This window comes from Lasioglossum baleicum, chromosome 4 (genome assembly GCF_051020765.1).
Source record: "Lasioglossum baleicum chromosome 4, iyLasBale1, whole genome shotgun sequence".
Lineage (NCBI taxonomy): Eukaryota > Metazoa > Arthropoda > Insecta > Hymenoptera > Halictidae > Lasioglossum > Lasioglossum baleicum.
Window position 1 is genome coordinate 13,937,476 of NC_134932.1, and position 20,516 is coordinate 13,957,991.

Sequence of the window (20,516 nt, forward strand, 5' to 3'; positions counted from 1 at the left end):
AATTTCAAATGATCGAACCAGTGCGCCGCATAGCATTAATAAATTACTTACGTAAAGAATTATGTATTAACTTCGCTAATTCCATTCCAGTAATTCCAGCGTCAATGCTAGTTATTTTGACTGGCCTGCCATGAGAAAAATAAGTAGCACGGAATAACGGCGAGATAAATAGGATAATTTGCAAGGCATCGCTAATTTGTCACGGTGGATATTCATGCATTTTACAGGTTCATTAACGTCCCCTTGTATTTCACGAATGTGCCGCGAGCGCATAAAGATCCGCGGACCTCTCTTTTTCGCGACCAGCTGATCGGAAAAACGGCGAATTCACGGGACAAAATTTCGACCCGACCCGACCTGAACCGAACCGAACCGAGCTTGTGGATCGGTAATCGGTTGGTTCGATCGGTTTCAAGCGACCGCGATCGGTTCCGAGCCGCACGAACCGCAGAACTGCGGCTGCAGACTGCAGTTGCAGTTGCCGCTCGGTCCACGCCCGCAGACCGTTCTATAACGCGCAGCCCGGTTCAGCAACGTGCATCGCAGCCGTGCAACGATTTGTCACCGAGCGCAGCTACAATTTTTTCCAGTTGCTCGGGCAGACTGCTCGTAATTATCCCGGGAACTTTGTGCCTTTCGATTCTGCTCGTACGCCATAAAACTGTCGTCGAACAATTAATTCGTGCCATCTAATTGTCGAACATGTTGTATTCTGTTTCTCACAACACACTTCGTGTGTCGTTTAGCTGCGTCTTCGGACACCAATCCTCCTGTCACCATTTCATTTGGTAAAAAATGGCTTGTACTTTCTAAATGTTCAGTAATAACAACGGAACTTTGTACATGCGTGGAGGAACTCGCAAAATAAAGTCTGACTCCGTAGAATATTTCCTCAACCAAGTTTATTAAAAGAAGGTTCGGTGTGCAATAAGGAGAGATTTGTTGTCTCGTCGACGATTTAGAACTAACAAGGGAAGGACCCCAAGTGTCCGATTTCGATTTTGATAATTTTTTGTGAGGTGATAGTATATGAATCCCTAATGATGTCTGCAAAGTCTGCAAAATATTAGGTGTAGTTACTCACTAGTTTTAAAGATATAAACAATTAAACTTTCATACCTTGTTGATATACCATGATTTGCAGCTCAATTTTTCGAAGTTCCATTAGCCATATCTTTAAAACTATTGAGTAACTACACCTAATATTTTGCAGACATCATTTGGGATCCATATACCATTGTCTCACAAAAGATTATCAAAATCGAAGTCGGACACTTGGGGTCCTTCCCTTACAAGTGACTTAGTCAACCTTTAGGAGTTAGAAAACTCTCCAGGAACAGCTAAAAATGGAGGAGAGGAGGAAAACGGAATAGTGGGAGAAAAGTAAGGCGAGTACAGTATCAGTATCAGGTAAGAACACGCGGAAGGAAGTAATCGCGGAAGGATGCCATAAAAAATGGAGAAAAACTGAGAGTTATTTCATTTTTTAGAGATATCAAGGTCGTCTTCATTTTTCAAAATGGAACCATCCTTTTTTAAATATCTACAACGATAGTCCCTTTCATTGCGAATTCAGTGACTGAAAAAAACGTATAAAACTAAAATATGGAAGCAGAATACGTTTATCACCAGTGAGACTTGTAGTAAACATGCTAAGGTTCTTCAATGCTATGGAATGTTTTCAAACATCCTCTAGCAATGTTGAAAAATTTATTCGATTTTAAAAGGTGTACGAATACTTTGTACACCCACTTGCGAGTAATTCTTAATAGACTAATGAAAATTGACAAAGTTTATTTGCAAATTGTAGATGTTGATCCTATAAGAGATCAATATATATTATCGTTATACCCTTAACCCTTAGCACTCGGGTAGTGACTCAGAATCGCCACTAGAAATTGCTATATATTGGATTGACAAGAAAGTAATTTCGGTATTTTAAGGTGCAATGAAAAGCCCAATTTTGTGATTCGTTATGTAGCTGTCGCAGCTTTATGAGAATAGCCAATAAATTTATTAAGCTACCGGAAAGATGGCAAAAGATCATCGAACAAAATGGAAAATATTTGATCGATTAAAGTTCATTGCTTAAAGAAATTTTGATTTCATCTTGAGATACCGAAATTACTTTCTTTGTCACAACCCAATATAATATACTATAATAATACAATACGTATTGGAGGAGGTGTTACGTCAATTTCATATCCATGAAATGAAAAAAAATCATATACAATAGAATCATTCTAGGTCAGAAGAAATGTTTAATTTTCGAGTTCAAATTAAAAGTCTGAATGAACTGGCAGATCGGCCGTCGCCGGACCGCTGTTATGTCAGTCTAAAATGCGCTTGGAGTGTTTAACGCTCATTTTTCTTTAAAGGAGGTCAGGGAACGAGTGTCAAGAGTTTCGGAGTGTCGACGAGTATAAAAGGCATCGCAGTTAAAGCCGTTAGGAACATTAACAAGCTGAGTGTCTTCGCGAAAAAGATGGTCGCGATAAGGGAGAAGTCCCGGCTCCTCCGTTGATCGCGAGTTCGACGTCTCCGAGGGTAAAAGTGTTGACGAGCCCGCGCGGGCGTGATTAAAGAAGATTCAAGAGGACGCGGGTGGATAATTAGCCAGTTTCGAGGGTCGACAAGAGGCGAGTTCGCTGGATATCGATCCTGGACCGCGTTGCAGAAATAACTTCCGGCTGGAAATAAAAGCGGAGGAGAGAGTGAGAGAGGTTCCCTGGCTTCGGGCCCCCGCTGCTTTTGTTGAAAAGAATAAATTGTCCGGGGAGAAAATTCGGAAGTTCCTCGACCGAAGTTACTTCGCGACGAGAGGGGAGAGGCTCTGTCTCTTCTTGCTAGTTCTTCTTCTGTTTTTCAGTTTTCGCGCACAGAGACGAGTTAGTAGAGGACAGTCGCTCGAGATCGTCGAACTGGAATTGTTTAATTGCGTTCGCGAGAACGGTGCGCCTTCTCTCTTTCTCTTTGTAGGTGGGTTATCTTCTCGAATTTGAGGAACTTTACGAGGTGCGGCCCGTTTCGTTTCCACTCGTTGGATCCTACGAGACGAATACTTATTGTCGGACACGTTGACGAACGATGTCCCTTCCGATCTTCCATAAAATTGCCCGGCAAGAATTCTGGTCCCTTTCTCAGCAAAGGTTCTTGAGTTTAACCCCCTCACACACGATTTCGTATCGATTTCTCATCGGAACACATTATTTAACACGCCCTGGGGATCACTAACGATAATATTAGTAGCAGTGAATATCAATTTATTCATTGCGAATTGAACCAACAAGGGACATTACCCAAGTGCAACACGCCGAATTTAATGAAATTAATACAGGATATAATTTGTTGTAAAATACTATATATATTTGATACGTATTTGTTTGAGCTGGTATTCTTGTTGAGGGGGTGAAAACAGCCCTTAATCGAATCGAATGTTACCGTTACTGCAAATAGACCGTGGATTTCATGCGTTTGTGAAAGTAACGATCGAGAAAGGAGCATATAAAAACATGAGCACGTTGTTTTAATATAATTGAAATTATTCAGAGGAGAAATAAGCTTCAAATTGGCTCTCGTTTTCACTTTACATTCGCACGAACATAGAGGAGACTCGAACGATTCACGTTTCATTCGAATTGAAGGATGAGCTTGCTCATTTTGGGAAAGGCTTTGAAGCGAGCTTGTTTCGGACACATTTAGCGACGGGTTTCAAGGGGCTCGGGAAAATAAGAGTTGACTCGCGAAGACCATTTTCTGGATCGCAAACGGAGACAAACGGGTCGCGAAGAATACGGAGCGGCGTTTAAAGCCGGCCGGTGATACAGAGAGAAGAGAGGAGAAGAGAAGCGAAGATAGAAGGGGAGAGCAGGGGTAAAACGCGGCATTTCCCCGTTTTCAAGCCGCTCCATCGACCGAAAACCCGTTCCCCGTTCGCGCTATTAACTCGTTCACGTAGTTAGTGGCTCACGGATCCGATTCAAAGCTGTCGTCGCGCACCTTTGTATCGCGCCGATGAATACGCTTCGACGGCGAAATCCCGGACAACTTGTTGCTGAATAAATTCACCGGGCAGCTTCATTAATTTTAATACGTGGGCTGAAAAGCGAGCCCCGTTCGACCGAGACTCGCGGCGAAACTTCCGCTCGGATCCGCTTCGCCCTGCTTCGCCACACTCGCGCGTTTTTTATTCGCTGGATCTCTTCTGGGACCAACCCCGATGCACTCGGGGACCTGGGATCTCGAATATTTCACAAGCTTTCACCCCCACCCTTTCAATCCGGTGATTATTCAATCAGGAACACTGGCGAAGACAAATCCAATTGCTTGTAGTCGAAATTTTAGAATATGGGAGCACAGGATACTGATATCACCGATGCTATTCAATTTATTATTATTTATTTATTTATAATTTATTTTGACGTGGTCGCATTAACAGCGAGGTCATTAGCGACCGTACCACTATTAACCTCTTGCCGTACGATTTTCTTTACGGCTACAGTGATTAGAAGTCTTCATCTCCAAAAATGTCACAGAAGATGGAAAAGAAAATCTACAGTTAAGAGCTGTAAGGAAAAATGGCAGTTATCCTCCGCCGAAAATCATGAAAAACTGCAATTTTTACAACTTCTGATCGTTTATAATTCGTAAACCAATTAAGCAATTTCAATGAAGTATACTTTCTTACAAGTGCCGAACTGTGGGGGGGGGGGGCTAACCTAAACAGTTTGGAGATACGAAGGGACTCTGGTTTCCTTTCTGGGGGCCCCAAAGATTCTTTCCTTCTTAAAAGTTCAGTTGAAGCTAAGACATCTCATGGTAAAGAGCTTCCTTCCGCGCCGTGAAATAAAGGCTAACTTTTACTTTAAAAGTACCAGTGTTCATTAATTTACACCCATTTCCAATAATATTCATTATTTCATATTTATAACAATTCATATTTATTAGACGTCATTTACTAAACCAATTCTTCTAGCCTTACAGAGAAATTGAAGTCGTTTGATCAGTAGACTGCGCATGTTTATGCAAATGCATATTTTTATAGAAAATGGGTAGACAAATGGGACCTGGACAGAAATTTATGTCATGATTAGATGATTTCAAAAATATATCTTTTATTTTGCATATTTTGCATACAGCATATGTTGTGCATAGTGCATAATATTGTTATATTGTTAATAATAACTATTATTTTATCCCAATATGGTACATATAACATGTGTCCGCAGTCTAGTGATCAGTCATGTTCCTGTATGGGAACGTTTACTGCAATGCTGAAATATCGATTACAAAATAATAACCTAATATTTCGTGTGAAAAGAAAGGCGTAACATTGATGTGTTAAATTTTATACGAAACAGATTTATTTGAAACTTGTACTATGTTTTTCAATGAGAAAAAGATGAAAGGAGGGTAGAAGTCGGCTGAATGGATAAGCATAATGCAGGAGGAGGAAAGGAGGGAGGAAGGAGAAGGATAATGAAACAAGCGGAATATCGCGGGCACGTCTCGGTTCGGAATTCGACGCGGGTCACGCCATTAAATCGCAAGGACCGCTCGAAATATACCAGCAGGTGCCGTAACTCAGCGGCGAAATAAGATTTATGAATTCAATAATAGCGGTGCATCGCCGCCGGGAACAATTAAATACGGCGAAATTGTACGGCCGCAGTGCGGTTAAATATCGCGATCAGCCGGGCGAACGGTGGAAACGCTGCTGGAAAAAATAAACCGCTCCCTGCCGAAAACCCGGGGCTCATAAGGAGGCCACACGCTCGCTGAATCACAATTCGGAAACACTCCCCGCTTCCATCCCAATTAAATCTGTGTACGCGACCGACAACGTCGAACAACGCCCCTGTGGATCTCCTTGTTCCATTAATCGACGGATTGTTCTCCCAAATTTTTCAACCGGCGATTAAAAACTTCAAAATTGTCTCCTCCCTCTTCAGCTTTCCCGGAAAACAGTAAATTGCAATCTTCGTTGTTAAATCATAGTGAATGGTAGAAGTCGTTTTTCTAACCGTATAAAATTTCTTCGTTCAAGAATTGTCAATTACCGCACCAAACTTCTGATATTAATCACATTAACCGTTCGTGTCTTGCAATAAATAAACCATTCTAGTCTCTTTGAATCCGTCAGAGAGTGAGCGGATCGAGAGAGAGAGAATCGGCAGAACAAATTAATTACTCAACGCCGAACGCATACGGTTTAATATAAAATATAAACGACGAAACACAATGTATCCACGCTGTTATATAATTCGGAGGCGACTCGGCTAATACATCTCTGCACAGAATAAGCGAATTAATTTAAGCTGTGTATATGAACAACGTAGATTTAAGTCCAACCACAGTAAAATCGAAATGAATTAAATTAATCCAATGGCGAGGGATGAAAAATGGACGTGAATACACATGTGTTTTAGGAGTTACCAACTTCTCGAGGGAGTTTGATAAGTGGACTGTGGAGTTTATGCATTTGTTATAGAAATGAGCAGAGACAATGTAAAACAGTAAGAGGATTGAAATAATTTTAGCTGTTTTCATTTTGTTGAGATGATTAATGGAAGAACGGCTATTTTATTTGGCCCATTTTTCTTTTAAGTGACGTATGAGAGAATTCTTGTCGAGAGAATTGAGCAGCGTTTATTTTGAAAGTGGCCTAAGTTAATTGTTTTTGTTGAATGTGGTAACGTGTACAACTTGAAATTAGCTGTCACAAACAACATTTTGAGGTTAAGTATATTCAGAGTATGCGTTCCATATAACCAGTGTTGGGAAATAAATAAATTTATTTAAATAAGTAATTATTTAAATACAAATTTCAATAACAAGTTATTTGTTATTTGGATATTCAAATAGAAAGCAAAAATAATTATTTATTATTTGAGCAAGTCTAAATGAATTATTTAAAATAATAAAGTTAATTAAAAAAAGTTCAAATCGTGTAGTACAATATTAAAAAAGTTATCATCTTTTTTATATCGTCCGAATATTAATTCGAATCACTGTATGTATATTTTTAATTTTATTGAAAAACGCAAACTCTTAAATATTAAGAATTATATTAAGTTAGTTTGGTTTAAGTTATATTAAATATTAAGACTTTATTTGTAAATGAAGCGAAAAACGCTCAGAACTTTTTACTTCACCTAATATCTCAATTTAAATATAAATGGATTTGAGTCACTTTCAACATAAACAGCTCAATTCTTCGATTCTTGGATCAGGAACGATCTTAGGTGCTCGTCTTTGTTTTCGGTGCGGCGCCGAACGATCGTCGGAAGCAGGGAAAACCCTTGCCGGCCAATTTGTATGAGAATCGGGCCGAAGGGGAGCCGCCCAGCGAATCAACCCGTCATCCGATGATCGGCCGGGCGCCGATTCATCGGACGATGCCCGATGATTTATTGCCCGGGCCCTAAGACCTTCATCCATCAGTGTCCCGCGCCGGGGAAAAAAGGGCTATCGACCGCAACTTGTCGATACTCCGTTTAGCCGTCGTGATTACAACCTGCCAGCCCGGTGAGTGTACTTTTTAACCCGCCACGCTACTTTCTTTAATCCCGTCGAGAACAAGCGGATCGATCGCCTAAGAAAATCCATCGGAGATCAAGATCCATCGCCCCCGATGGGCGTGGCCCGGCTCCCTGTGAAACAATACCAGAACACAAAATAACGATCCTTCCAACGAGACTTTTCCTTCGCGGCAAATTCACTTTGAACACCCGTCAAGCACGATTATCCCTGAACTTTACTGAAGCTTCACGTAGAAAGTTAGTACTCTACATTCTACATTTATAAGAATGGTAATTATTTTTCTCGGCGCTCAGGTTCGATCAATTTCTACACTAAATGAATATAGCTTGAGGGGCATGAAACGTTATAGTCCGGGTTCGAACCAAATAACGCTTCCGATTCGGGTTTGAATCTGCAAAGATGCCAAATGCTATTTTATTGGAGGAAAACAAAGGTGGAGTGTTTCGTCCCAGGCCCGCTAGAGGACTCATCAGTAAGCAAATAGTGCGATCGCGAAAAATACCTCCTTTAACTCTACATTTATGGTTGAATTTTAGTCTATTTCGTCTTATAGGCATTTAATGAAGATTACAATTGATAAATTGCGAAATCCACGAATGAATTTGTACTAGGGATCGTGTAGTTAATTGTATAGTTAATTGTAGTTAATTTGTATAATTTCCAGAACATTCATATTAATTTATGTATCGAGACTATGGTTTCACAAATTGTATACACATATATTGCTTTCGAAAATTAGTAACTGTATCCTTAAAATTAATACGAATTAAAATGCGTATACGTTAATATACGTGTATTTAAGCTCTTGCCCTACGATATCGTGTCAGACTCGGCATGAAAATTCTGACCAGAGTCTAATAAATATGTATGATATTAATTTCGTTTAAGCCAGGAAGAAATTCTATTTTGGATTTGGTAATGTACAGTTATTGGAGAACATGTAGGCATACAATAAATATAAATTTTCTTCTTTTTTAGTGAATTACGAACTACAAAGAAAGTTCTAATCACTCAAACCGTAAAAGAAATCGTAGGGCAAGGGGTTAAATATACGTGAAATAGTACACGTGCATTCGAATATACAGTATACAGTGGCCCACAAAAGTGTTCGTACATCCTTTAAAACAGAATAACTTTTTTATAATTATACCAAACGACCTGATTTTGTATAAACAATTAGAAGCATTAATTTACGGAATGATGTGCAAAAATAATTTACCAAAAATTATAATTTACAAGGTTACATACAAAAATAAGAAAGGCATTTTTTTAAAACTTTTTTATTTGGGCCCTTAATGAAAATTTAAAATATGTGTTTCGTAGATCTATGTTAGTTATACACATACTGAAAATTTCATCGGAATATGTAAGAATCTGTTGATTTTGAGCAGAAACTGATCCAAAGTTGTGTAGAACTATTCTATACCTAACTTCTCTATAACTAACTATTAAAATTTTCACCAATTTTAACCGCTTGTAGCTTGTCTATATGTTTATCGATTTCGATGAAATTCAAACCATGTGTGTAACTATACAAAACATATATTTAAAATGTTTTTTAAAGGACCAAATAAAAAAGTTTTAAAAAATGCTTTTTTTTATTTGTGCATGTAAACTTGTAGATTATAATTATTTGGAAAATCTTTCTTGCATATCATTTCGTAAATCAATGCTTCTAATTGATTATACAAATCGTTTGGTACAATTATAAAAAAGTTATTCTGTTTTAAAGGGTGTATGAACACTTCTGTGGGCCACTGTACGCGAAGTAGGTATCTCTAATTTGTACACCTAATATACGATTTCATTCGGGAATCTCCGATTATTCTGCGGAACGGTTGGAGAACGCGAAATGTTTTCTTGAGCTTTGCGAATCTCTGGAAGACCACAATCGCGTAGAGACGACCAGTTTACAGTCTAGTACCTACTGTAAAAGTTACAAGAACCCCTTTATCGTGCAGTGAACGTAAACAACAATGAAACCAACGGATCGTTTCACCAACCTGTTTGATGACACCGGGGACTTCGGGAATTTGGTGACTTTGGTTCTCCGGATCGGATTAAGAATGGCGTCCCTGATAGATGGACCCTCGATCGTTACGAGACTACGCCCCCGAGAGAGCCAGGTGTGTGTGTGTGTGTTTTTTTTTCCTAAGCCGAAGAACCGTCGGACTTAGAAGATCTGAATTTTTCATGAAGAGACCAGGACCCCGGAGAAACGGTGGGTGCGAGCCGATCGATCTTGGTTCCCCGATACTAGATTTATCCCCCGATGACACCGTTCCCTGGCACCGAATAATTAACCAACGACTTATTTATTGCGGTCCTGGGCCGCCGAGGAACAACAAGAATTCGCGATCGAGGCTAATGGCTCCGAGTATCGGGACAAACTTCCGCCGATGAACTTTGCGCGACGGAATTCCTTCCGAAACACGGGAAACCAATGACGGGACCAGGCCATCCAACAGAACCTTCATCGATAAATCATTTATTCAGATTTCACTTAACCCTTTCAACCCTCAGACAATAACCAACATCCACATTAACCAGCTGAGACATTTAATTCTGCAGTGCACAGGTATTAACCTTTATCGGTCGCTCTTGCACCATTTTGCAAATAAACGTGTTTAAGAGTAAGTTTTTGTAAAAAGAAAATCAAATCAAATGTAAATTAATTGTTGATAAATTCAACAAATATTTATTAAAGCTGATTACTAGACTGCGGGTCTTTATGCATTTATAGCAAAATTGAGTACATGAAATTAAAATTGTTGGAATATTTTTAAAATTCAAGAGAGAGAGAGAGAGAGAGAGATGTCAGTATATGATTTCTCCTCTATTAAAATGATTAAGGGAAAAAATAACATACAATAAAATACTATTTTTTACAATCGATGCAGACAATTTTTATTTTGCATAAAGATCCGCAGTCTAGTGATTACCAATTCATTAACTTTGTAATGAATGAAACCTGTGTGTAGATATAGTGACTCCCACTAATATTCGGACACTCTTAAAAACACCATGAATTTTAAAAAAATACGTTTTGTAGATCTGTGTCAATTATATGCACTGTGAAAGTTTCATGGACATCGGTCGATGCGGCAAAAAACGACAGGCATTGAAAAGTGTTAGAATCCTTAGAATTACTGCACTTGGGGGCCGAAAATCGTGGAAAACTGCAATTTTTACCATCTTTAAACGTTTGTAGCTCATTACAACGTCGACCGATTTTGATGAAATTTTCAGAATATGTTTAATTGATACGGATCTACGAAAGGTGTTTTCTAAATTTTCCATAAAAGCCCACATAAAAAAGTTAGAAAATACAACTTTCAGTATTTTCTTTGTAATTCCGACAACTTGCAGTTTTTTCCAAAATTTTTGTCACGTTGTGTAGCAAACCAATTGTTTTAACTTCTCCAAAAATTTCAAGTCGTATATTGCAATATTAAAAAAGTTATAGTGTTTTTAAGAGTGTCCGAATATTAGTGGGAGTCACTGTATGTACATTCATTGTAACCATTTTCTGGTTAATAAATTTAAAAAATGAAAGTACACATCGTGTATTTATTAAAACATTGTTCACGCGTGTATAAATAAATGTATAACTAAACTAAATAAATAAATAATTAATTTTAAATATTCTTAATGGGTGAAATTGATTAGCAAAAGGGTGAAATTGATTCACAAAAAGGTGAAGTTAATTTGCTCAAGTTTGAATCTGGAATGCAAAAAGACCAATATGAAAACTAAATATCTTGGGGAAGAACAATTCCTTGTACTGTTACCAGTGGTGCCATGTTTTGTAAATTACAAAACACATGTTCTGGTCTGGCCGAAACATTACCGCTAGAATGTTAATCCTGTAACTGAGATTAGAGCCAGGAGGAAAGCGCCGACAAGAAGAGACGGAGAAAAAAAGCGTCGATGTAATCCGAATATCTCGGGACCGACCGCCGAAAGTATGAATTTCCGTAAACATCTGATGTCTTCCCACGATTATCCCGACACCCCCACCCCTCTATTTTTCTTCTTAATCCGAACAAAACCGCTGAAGCCTCAGTTTCACGGCACTTCCACTCGAAAATCAGCTCGAAGGTAGAAACCGGCATGATAAACTCTTAATGGATCCTTTTCCTTGGAGCCTTCGAGAAACACCGGGCACGGAATAAACGAAGAATGGATTATTGAATAAAAATTCTACGACACAAATCGATCGCTCCTCTAATCGCTAAAAGCATGATTATTATTAGACTGCGGGGTTTAGGCACTTATAGAAGAAATTAGTAGATCAAACACACAATTATCTTAACCATTTATTACTTATGTTATCAGACTGTGGATCTTTAAGAAATCGAAGCAAGAAATAGAAACTAAATTGAATGTTATTTCTTTACTTAATAATTTTATTAGAGGAGAAGTCATATATTGACATCTTCAATTTATTCAATTTTCCAACAATTTTATATTTCATTTACTCAATTTTTCCACAAATGCATAAAGATCCGCAGTCTACTTATTACAATCGTTAACATTAGATCTACCAGGGGGAGGGGGGTCAACCAGGGTGGGGGGCCAAATGATTTGCTCCTCTGATTTGTTCTTTTAGAAATATCAAAATTATAAATATGATTTTTCGAGAAATTGCTTTAGCGAACTTCCCTATTGAAGTGCATATTTAAACAAAACTGGTAGGTAATCTGAACAAATGCATTTTTGTCATTCTTACAAGGAAAAGTATGCCAATCGCGTACAGTGCTCGGTAGTTCCAGCGTTAAGAGAAAAAGCAAACGTCTGCGTGGCTCCCGTAGCTCGAAATTAACGAAGAGAAATTTTAATCTGCATCAAAATCCGCAGTGTAATTGTTATTGCCTGCAGCAAACGTTCGAATACGTGTTTGAACGATCGCGCATCAAATAGAGGGAGGACGAGTTATAGTTCTCTCTCTGGAAGAAGAAAAAACAAAGAGGAACGACGGGATCGATAAGGAGCCGGAAGGCGGAAGTTCCCGTCCGACAACATGCGAACACGTTGAAATTTTGGATTCGGCGGAGTGCTTAGAGTGCCACGGTTGGGAGTTGCCAGGATAATAATTAATTTTCCATGAGGCAAATGGATGCGGTACGTGTTCCCCCTGCCACGCGACGTCTCTGGAGATCGGGATGGTTACATATATTATATGAAACGAACCATCGGGACCGTACGAGAGTTTTGTCCGGGAGGCAGATTCCGAGCTGTTTACACGCTGACTACGGGTTTCGCGGGATCCTGCGGAAAATATCCTGGCGTCGGGAAGACGGGCAGACTTCTGCGATATGTGATCCCCTTTCTACCGATTATTCCCGTTATTGTTATCCCCCATTCGCGCCGCGATTCAACGAGAGAGATTATTTCCTAAAACACCTTCTACCATTTACCTCGGAGGGCAGAATAGCCGCTAAAATCGGCTACCGATATTTATTTTTAACTTCCATAAAAAATGGCACATTAGGGGATTTAGTATCTACCGTTCATATAGTAAGGGAAAGCCGTAAGGACGCACGGATAGCCAATCGTTGGAGACAGACGTGTTTGTCGCGGGCGTATGTTTCGATCTGAGCTTCTTCTTGCGATTCGTTGGCGATCGTAATTCTACAACTCTACTGTTATTTACGATTCTCTGTTATTACAAATTCAGTCATATACATATAGGCCTGCCTATCAACACGCACACATATACACATACATCATCCGTACTTCAACTCTATAATATTAATTTAACTTTATACGATATGTACTTCATTATTATTTGCGAAGTGTTATACTAATGTATGCTATATAAACAAAACATGGTTTACAGCATCAATAAATAAATAAATAAATAAATCAATAATTTACTGTGTCGTTGAGAGCTTGGACGCTTTCAGTGCGACTCGTAAAATCAAAATTAAGTGAAATCAAAACTGAATGGTTCAGACTTTAGACGCAGGGTACGGAGTACACTGAAAAAAATGTAGTTACTTCAATAACACGCGTGCTATTGTAATTTTTTTACTTCGATGAATATCAATGTATTCTTTTCAATAGTACGAAATTTAGAAGCAAATCGTGATGTATTTGAATTGTCTGTCATGAAATGATTGAAAATATTATTCGATTCAATACCGTACATTATTATTCGTAATATTTCTCTTTTTCCTTCAATCAGATATGTTGTTAAAAAAATTTGAGAAATGTATTGGTTTATACTGGAATTGGTGCGAGGCCATATCTTATTTTTTTGAAAACATTGATGTCAAGCTATTCGCTTATATGATTGGCGGAAATGAGTTTTGCTATTGAAATTCAATAGTATTAAATATTAAAATAAGCTCATATGATATTGGCACTATTCAATAGTACATCTTATTGAATCAACATATATTTTTTTCGTTTCGACAGGATTTTTTTCTCAGTGTAGATACTCTTTCAGATTCAATTCTATACAATTTTCTACCGATTATTCCCGTTATTTTTATGCCGCGTTCGCGCCGCGATTCAACGAGAGAGATCATTTCCTAAAGCACCTTCTACCATTTACCTCGGGCGGAAGAATAACCGCTAAAATCGGCTACCGATGCTTTTCTTCCGTTCGATCGCTTGTCGAGATCCTGCATACTTGTTAACTCTATGCACTCGGAACTGTTTTAACTGGAAAATTAAACTTTTCTTCCGATCTAGAATATTTCCATTCCCTATGATTTTTGAAATTTTATGGATATGAAATGGTTACAATACCTCATACAATACCTAAATGTTTAGTAATTGATTAGATACCGATATATTTAATAATGTAAGCAATATTTTGAATAATGGTACAGCAATTTTTAGTGGCGTCTCTTCGAGGGTACAAGCGAGTGCAAAGGGTTAATTATTTTTACGCAATTAATTTCTTATTATTGTTACGAGCCAGGACCGCGAGCAGCACGAGTGGCCGGCGAAGGGTTGTCACCCTAGAAATATGGTATCAATTTGTTAGTTGAGGTGCGCGGACGAACCCAATGCGAAATTGGGGAACCGCTAGAATTATATGTAGACAGCGAGGACGAACCTGACGCGCAGTCAGGGAGCTTCTAGGAATGGAGTCAAGTGCAGACGAACCCGATGCGAAACCGGGGAGCTGTTAGGATGCGAAATTGGGGAGCCACTAGGTTGGATAAATCTCTGTTTGGACAATTGGTATGTCGCGAACGAACCTGATGAGAAATCAGGAAGTCGCTAGGATTATTAGTAAATCTCGTAACTAGTATAATTTAATTGATACAATCCGAGCGGTAAGATTGTATCGTGTGGGGACGTTCAATTACTTAATTAGGATATTGGACAATAATTATGGGTTTAATGAATTTGCGTTAATTATCAAAGAACACAAATATATTCTGATTATAAGAATTCGTATTGCAATTGTGTAATTGTCGCAAATGGACTGAATTTAGAGTATAAAGAATTGGAAGAAGATATTACTCAAACTAGGATGCACGGTGTTGACGCACTGGCAATGCGGGGGTCTCGGAGCAACCTTATCACTGCCTAATAGATTTTACAACGAACTCGCGGAATCTATATACGGTTAACTTTGATTCGAAGGGGAACTTTTGCCCGATCTCACTGGTAGTTGACTTCCTAGATCCAACACGACGCGACACGATTCGTGACTACGATAGTACTAGCCCCCGAGGGCAGAAATGCAATGGCTTAATATACCCCTGCAATGACAGGTGGCACTTGTCAGTACCCTTTGAGTGAATATTCGTGTTTTGTCAACGTCCAGTTGATCGTGCGTATGTTTGGGCCCTAAACTATACGGCCATGCAGATTTATCTAGGGTGGCTCTCTTCGTTTTATCTAGGACGGTTCCTGCCAGAGAGGATCTTGAACATCTGTTCGTCATCCGTAACATTATCTGTGATCGAAGATGCTAGTTGTAGAAAGCGATTTGAGAAAATTTGATAATTCCGATAAAAGTTGACAAGCGACATTGTTCATATTTTTATAGATTGAACCTATTGTTGCAGGCAATGTCTGCGAATTTTTCTAGATTTTTCGGCAACTCTCATCGCGGTGATAAAAAATCATCTTTCCACGTTTCACATGCAAAGATGTAATCTCAAGCATTTGTACCGTCTTCATTGGAGTTTGTACTGGTTGCTAGTAAATGAAACGACAAGATCTCAGTCGGACAATCTCCTGAACAGTTGTGTACACTACGAATATGTAGCAATTTACGATTTACAGTCGCGAAGATACGGCGATGTTGCGTACACGTGGAACGGTAACAGCTTCGTTTCTGTTTATATTCGGCGAACAACTAGTTTCGCGGATAATCAGGCAGCCAGAGAAAACCAGCAAATATACACAGTGTATTCCCGTCGCGTCGCGTCGCGTCGTTACCACCGGGCGATGTTAAGTCTAATGAAAGGAACGAGCTTTTATCACGTTTTTACGCAAATGAGTGCCGCGGCAGCGCGTAAACGAAATGAATTTACGGCGACTCGTATCGTAACTCATACGCGCGACCGAAACCGGACATTAAATTCTTGTTTAGCCGCTTGCCGGCCGTATAACTCTGCTCCGCGATTCTGTACACATACTGCAAACACTATAAAAATGAACGCGAGACGCGCCGTTTCGTAAACTACTCCGTACGACGATTCTACGAACGTTTTTGCAAAGAGTGGTTCGATCACGGTGCGAGGAGCTCAAGAAGACACATTTTCGTTAATTCACAGAACAATTTCGCAAGGGAAACAGTTACTTGAAATGACGCGATGAAGTACATTTTTGGGACACCTTGTCTATTCATGCTGAAGCTATACTACATTCTCAAAGAATACATAAAATAATTATTTAAATAAAACGAAATTTTTGTAACGGTTAGATGGATAGGAGGTGTAACGGTTAAATTTTTAATAGTTTATATCTCCTAAACGCACAGGCTTTTTAAAATTTTTTTAAAAATATTGCATTGTCATCCAGTTCTGAGCTATGCTTAAAATTTCAAGTCTCTAGCTCATCGGGAAGTTAGTTTAAAATCAATTGCTTTGTACAGAACAGACAGACAGACAAGAAAGCGAGCTAATAAAAACGTGGTAATAGAAAATTAACCCTTTGCAGTCGGAGCTATTTTAACTAGAAAATTAAACATTTCCTACGATCTAGAATATTCTCAATGATTTTTTCAGTTTGGTGGATACGAAATTGATATAATAACTCATACAATACTTAAACCTTTAATATAATTGATTAGATACCAACATGTCTAATAATATAAACAACATTTTAAATAATGGTACAGCAATTTTCAGTGACGCTTCACAGAGTAATAAAAAATAAAAATAAAAATTGTCTGTTTCAGGGAACGTATGGTTTCTAGCCAGATCTTGTTAAAAATGGAAGACAAGCGTTTCTTTCGACGGCTGGGGGAAGATCGTCGAAGAGGGACACGTCTCAAACGACGGATCTTAAATATTCGAGGGACCATACTTCCTCCGGAAGTGCGGCGAACATGCAGAAAAAGGGTTGGTGAGGGGGGGGTAGAAAAGTAGAAGCAGAGTTCTAGGGAAAACGAAGCGAATCTCGCGTGTTTCCTTGGCGTCGCGCAGATCATCCCTCTTATCGCGAAGTGCCGGAGAAAGGCGATCGTAAAAACCGTCGCGTATTTTTCACGCGAGTCCCTATTCTTCGACCCCTATTTTACGATGCACGCGTGATAAATCGCGGTCGCTTATAATCCGTTGTCGAACCAGGAACAGGAAGGGAAAGGGAGAAAAAGAGAAAGAGGAAGAGAAATAGGAGGACCGTTCACCCGTTTGTTCTTCTTGGTCGCAACCTCTCTCCGGCAGAGTATTTTTCATCGACGTTTTCGTTTCCATCGCGGCCCCTGTCCGTCAGCGAAACTCAATTTACGGACAAATCGTAAATCGGTCGCACGAAGATTGAGATCGAGACTACGAGGATCCTTTTTCCATGGTAACTTTCGGGGGACGGGACCGAATGTATTCTAACGGGCTTCAAGGATCGATTACTTGATTATATCCCGTGCCGGAAGAAATCATTTACAGTGTCAAATACTACCCTTCCTACATTATTAATTCTTTTCTGAGCGTGCGAGACATTACAGCGCTAATATTTATTTTCAACTTCCCCAAAAAATGTCAGATTAGGATCTAGCGTCTACCGTTCATATTAATTTAACTTTATACAGGGTGAGTCAGCTAACGTTGCCACCTCACATATCTTTGTTGTTTTGTTAGGTGACTCACCCTGTATAACGATATGTACTTCGTTATTATTTGTGAAATGATATACTAATGTATGCTATATATAGACCAAACGTGATTTGCGGCATGAATAACAAAAAAATAGATCATTTACAGTGTCGTCGACAGTTTGGACGCTTTCAGTGCGACTCGTAAAATCAAGTTTATTAAGCATAATCAAAATTGAATAGTTTAGACGCTGGGTACGGAGTAGATACTCTTTTAGATTCAATTCTTTACAATTTTCTACTAGTGAAAATAGTCTGAACTCTTTTCATTCTCAAGACAGACGAATGTAATTTGAGACAGACATTGTGTACGAATACAGTATGTATTGACTTTCTGGCGAAATTCTCGGATATCAGGTTTAGCGTGTGATGTCGTTTCCCAGGGGGATTGCAATGTAACGCGATCGTTACGATTTCTTTTGGTCGATTGCGAGACCGTGATCTTCTTGTATCGTTGACTCGTCGTTATCGTTATCGGGTGCTGTACGGTTGAACAGGTTTCTGCGCGATTGGATAAGAGCAGTTCGACGCGGTCGACCGATCCTTTTGCATCCTACGGAACACACGCGCGCACACCTGCCATTCCACGCGAAATCCCACGGAATTTCCCACGTAGTCACCGGTTTTGAGAGAATCGGCTGAAAAATCCTCCCTGTATCGGATTACGTGTTCTCCGATGTCGTTTCTTTCTAGTCCTCGACGGAAAAAATCATAGACCCTGCAAACGTAGCAATTTTTTACTTGATAATTGAGAGTCACCACTAAAAATTGCTGTACCATTATTTAAAATATTGTTCACATTATCAAATATGTTGGTGTCTAATCAATTACTAAACATTTAAGTACAGGTAGCCCTCCTACAACACGGCATCCTATAACACTGTTTCGCTCTAACACGATTAGAAAATTGCGAAAACCTTTGTACAACACTGGATAACATGATTTTTGTTTAACAAATTTAAAAACTAAATCTATCGGAGGTGAAGGGTTTGTGGATATGGCTATTGAGGACGTTCAAGATTTATTAGTGGAAGAAGAAGTTGGCGAAGCGGATTTGGTGGAAATGGCATCCGAAGTTGGAAATCAAATCGATTCTGAGGAAAATAGCACTGATGAAGTTTGTGAGGTTAATAATTTAACATTAAAAAAAATTAGAAGAAGGCCTAAGCTTAGCTGAAAATCTTGAATCATTTTTCTTGAATGTAGACCCTTCCGCTGAAACAAACCGAAAATTCAAAAGGGAGCTGCAAAAAATTGTCTATCTTCATAGCATGAAATCTACAATGACTTTGTAAGAACCAGCAAACAAATCAAAATTACAGATTTTTTAAAGAGGATAGAAGGTGCAAAAGATCTAAATGAAGAAGAAGTTTCAGAAAGTGAAGATGATATCGTTCAACCGAAAAAACGTTCTCGTTTGATTGTACTGATTGTGAGTGGTGATGAGGAAGAAATTTATTGAATTAAGGTTACATTAAATGAAAATAATAATTTTTGTTTTTTTTTTCGTTTTGTGTTATACATACATTTATATTTTTAATAAAAATTAAGCTGCTTATATGAAATTGAAAATAAATGTTTGTTTTTAATAGGTTTTCGGAACGTAACCCCTCCCTTTGTACTGGCTCTGGGTCTCATATAACACGGTTTCACACAACACAGCATTTTCTAGGAACCTATCTAACGTGTTATAGAAGGGTTACCTGTATTTGTATTGTATGAGGTATTATATCAATTTCATATAACGAAATAAAATGGAAAAAGCATATAGAATGGAATTATCCTAGGTCGGAAGAAATGTTTAATTTTCAAGTTAAAACAGTTCCGAGAGCAAAGGCTTAATATTTGTCTTGCTCATTCATATTGATCTCTTCAGTACGTAATCTTGTTGAATAAATGAAATAGCTGCATTCTTTGACCTACCGAGAAATGCGATACAGAACATTTTTTTAATAATGTTTTCCACGTCCGTTTCATTTCGATGGCGGGTAGACAATTAAATGGAGTAATAGTGGATTAATATCGAGGGCGACGAACAGATCCGTACAGCTGTTACGATAAAAGGGGCTGCGAGAAAAGGGGTGGTCGAGGCTGGAGCCGATCGAGTCGAACAGCGCAAGAATCGACCGCGCGTGTTCTCGATATCTCGATATCTCTGGGCCGTGCCGGGGTCGAGTCGCGAGGAAAAGAATGGAAAAGAGAGCGCTCCGGTCGAATTGAAACGCTCGCGTTAATTAACCGGTGGCCGCGTAATCACGAGCAGCTTGTCCCGGGAGATAGTCTTTCGATCGGGTAATCAAATTCTCCGGTCGGCGTACAATGGCCGGGTTTCTATTGTGGGGGAGCCGGTGAAAGGGTTGATCGCTCGACGACAGACACCGAAGATCACGGCAGCAACCCTCTTTCTCTTCCTCCTGCACGACCCTCGGAAGCTGCAGAAATCGCGGTGGTGTGAGAAAAATCGAGCGGGACGACGACAAGCGTTAAATCGAAACGCGATTCCGGCGGAGCAATAACAAAAAAGAAAAATATTTAAATAAAAATAAATTATTAAAAAATACCACGTTTTTAAAATGGACTAAAAAGTATCAAATAATTTTTCCTAGCCCCGTACAGATTCCTAACCACGTACAGATAATCCTGAAAATTTGTGATTGTGAATTTTTAACAGCTACGCAAATACTTG

The 20,516-nt window shown here is 39.0% G+C and overlaps 1 protein-coding gene and 1 long non-coding RNA gene across 3 annotated transcripts in view; one reads left to right on the forward strand and one right to left on the reverse strand.

The window, feature by feature from the left end:
* The window catches only part of Nachra3 (nicotinic acetylcholine receptor alpha3 subunit), a 181,040-nt gene that overhangs the window by 74,919 nt on the left and 85,605 nt on the right, over positions 1–20,516 (reverse strand). The gene's annotated exons all lie outside the window — the stretch shown is intronic.
* LOC143208372 (uncharacterized) lies at positions 13,167–20,395 on the forward strand. The gene is made up of 2 exons (XR_013008897.1): positions 13,167–18,956; positions 19,037–20,395. It is a non-coding gene; the product is annotated as an uncharacterized LOC143208372 (long non-coding RNA).